The 3,035-nt window shown below is 40.7% G+C and overlaps 1 pseudogene; it reads left to right on the forward strand.

The window, feature by feature from the left end:
* The first annotated feature begins 559 nt into the window (after window positions 1–559).
* LOC102757656 lies at window positions 560–1,451 on the forward strand (annotated as a pseudogene).
* The last annotated feature ends 1,584 nt before the right edge of the window (window positions 1,452–3,035 follow it).

Here is a 3,035-nt window from a genome sequence, read left to right on the forward strand (position 1 = left end):
TTATAACCTAATGAACAAAAAGATAGATTCAGAAGCATCAAACAGACTGTAAAATTACAGCGGGAAGGCTGAGGAGTGTTGGTGGGTGGGGTAAGTGATCAATCGAAGGACTTATATGCATGCATATAAGGGAGCTGAAGACCTTAAATGTTTGTTTTTTGCCTGTTGACTAGATAACTAGGACTATATGCATTATGTATAAAGCATTTTATTATTTTAACCTAAAGATGTCTGTTTTTGGTAATGACATGTGTTTTTTTTTAAGCCTAGTTTTCCTCAATGCAAACAATCTAAAAACCTTTAAAAGTTTTAAAATTGTTTCATATTAGGTCAAGCTGAGATCATTGAGAACCTCATTTTTAATTGGTAATAAAAATTTACAACTTGTTTTTTTTAAAGTCAACAAAATGCAAGCATCTATTAATAAAGGTCTTTATTGTCTTTGTGTGTGTGTGTGTGTGTGTGAGAAAGAGAGAGAGAGAGAGAGAGAGAGAGAGAGAGAGAGAGAGAGAGATGTATTGCTGGCTAAAGAAAAGTCCGATCCAGTCTCCTAGTAAAGAGGAGAGCTAATCTCAGATTGTTGGAGAGCACAGGTTCAGGGATTTTCAAGGAGAGAAACTTTTGATCCCTACATCCTTTAAGCTCTGTGAAATCAAGGATATTCTGTCTTGTCACCACTATATCCCTAGAACTTAGAAAAATGCCCATTCTAGGTACTCAGTAAATATTGTTGAATGAATGAATGGAAAAAAAACAAAACAGCTCTTTCCAACCGGTGCCGAACCATGGGTATCTCTCAGGACAACTGGCACAAGCACTGGAAGACCGCAGGCAAGAGAAAGCCCTATGACAAGAGCGAAAATATGAGCTGGGATGCCCTACAACCAACACTAAGATTGGACCCCGCAGCATACACACAGTGCAAGTGCGGGCCAGCAACAAGAAGTACTGAGCCTTGAGGCTGGACGTGGGCAACTTTTCCTGGGGCTCAGAGGGTTGTATGTGCAAAACAAGGATTATTGACTTTGTCTACAATGCCTCCAACAACGAACTGGTCCGCACCAAGACCCTAGTGAAGAACTGCATCGTGCTGGTTGACAGCACACCATACCGACAGTGGTATGAGTCCCACTACGCACTGCCCCTGGGCTGCAAGAAGGGGGCCAAGCTGACTCCTGAGGAGGAAGAGATTTTGAACAAAAAACAAAAAAAATCAGAAGAAATATGATGAAATGAAAAGGAATGCCAAAATCAGCAGTCTTCTCAAGGAGCAGTTCCAGCAGGGCAAGCTTCTTGCATGCATGGTTCCAGACCAGGCCAGTGTGGCCGAGCAGATGGCTATGTGCTTGAGGGCAAGGAGTTGGAGTTCTATCTGAGGAAAATCACGGCCCGGAAAGGCAAATAAACCCTCTTCCCTCCTATCTTAGCTCAGGTAATAAAGGTGTTTATTCTAAAAAAAGAAAGAAAGAAAGAAAGAAAGAAAGAAAGAAAGAAAGAAAGAAAGAAAGAAAGAAAGAAAGAAAGAAAAACAAAAACAGAATAATGGAGTCTATGCTGGGAGGAAGGGGCTGTGATACCCTAAATTTGCAGGATTGAATTAGGGACGAAAGATGAAGCTGATATTCCTGTTGGAGGGCAGAATGGGCATGTGGTCAGTACAAGTGGTAGAGGCATGGATTTCTGTTCAGTGCAAGAAAGACCCTTTAAGAGAGGAAGCTGTCCAGAGGTGGAAATGGCAGCCTTATCATGGTGTTGACAGGAAATTGAAGGAGTGAGTAGCTGGGCCAAGAAGAAACTGCAGGGGCCTGTACGACTCCTCACTAACCAAGAAAGAGGCCTGACTTTCTCAGAAGTCCTGGGGGTCAGAGATATGGTCAAAGAGAGTATGTGCCTTCTCTTCCAAAGAGGACACCGTTCCCACACTGTGTCACTTTCTACTCTTATTATTAGAGTGGGAGAATCAAGATGTTTGGTACCAGCTCTTATTCATTGTTTGCAAAGATATTGGTCAGAATTTCTTCCAGCATTAAAAGGTCTGCAAACAAGTGACCAAATGGATAGACTGAGCAATTTAGAAAGGCAGGGATTTGGAGGGATGCTGCTAAGCAGGTTCCCTGCCCTCCGTTTATAAATGACCTATTTTCCCTCCTCCATGGATTCCCCCCTGGAATTTCAGAAAAGATCCCATCCTGAAGGTTTCTGTGGCTTAGTTCTCCCCAGAGCATAAGGCACCCATGTGCACACATGCTCTGTATTAGGGGGAGAAGCAGTGCTCTCCATGGATACAGGGAGAATTAGTGTATGGGCTCAGAGTGCACAGTTGATCTATATAAAGAGGCAAAGAACAAGTATTTAGGGCAAGTTCATGTTGATAGCCTCCCAGAGCTGATGGTGACAATGAATCTGTCACTGTCACTGTCACCCATAAGGTTAGAACTGGCCAAGAGAGGGTCTTAAAAAAGCCAGAGGTTTAAGTGAGTAATGCAGGATGGTCTCTCTCTCTCTCAGTCTTTCAGGCAAAGGCATTCTTGCCACTTTGGAGCATTTACCCAGTGACTGAGCTGGATCTTGGGTAGGCCAGATGGCAAAGATACACTGACACTGGTGGCACAGGGACCCACTGAATTCCTGACTAGGGAGAGAAGCCACATCTGACACTGTCCAGTTCTGAGCTTGACTTGACCTTTTTTAAAAAACTTTTACAATATATAAAATAATATATTACCAGATTGTAGATACAAAATACTTGGACATTTACATGCAATTAACATTAATATTTCAAAAAAATGATTTTAAATATAATAATATTACATGCAATAAATATTAATATTTCAAAGAAGATATTTTAAATATAATAATATTACTAAAACTGTACTAGTAGTATACATCATAAAAGTTGTAGGAAATATTAAAAATCTGCAAATAACAGGATTCTATTATATTCTAAAATATTTTCCCCCCGGCTCTATTTTTGTTCATATGTTGTTCATTATATTCCACAAATGAATGAGATCATGTGATACTTATCTTTCTCT

The sequence above is a fragment of the Myotis davidii genome, unplaced genomic scaffold (assembly GCF_000327345.1).
Source record: "Myotis davidii unplaced genomic scaffold, ASM32734v1 scaffold33, whole genome shotgun sequence".
Classification (NCBI taxonomy): domain Eukaryota; kingdom Metazoa; phylum Chordata; class Mammalia; order Chiroptera; family Vespertilionidae; genus Myotis; species Myotis davidii.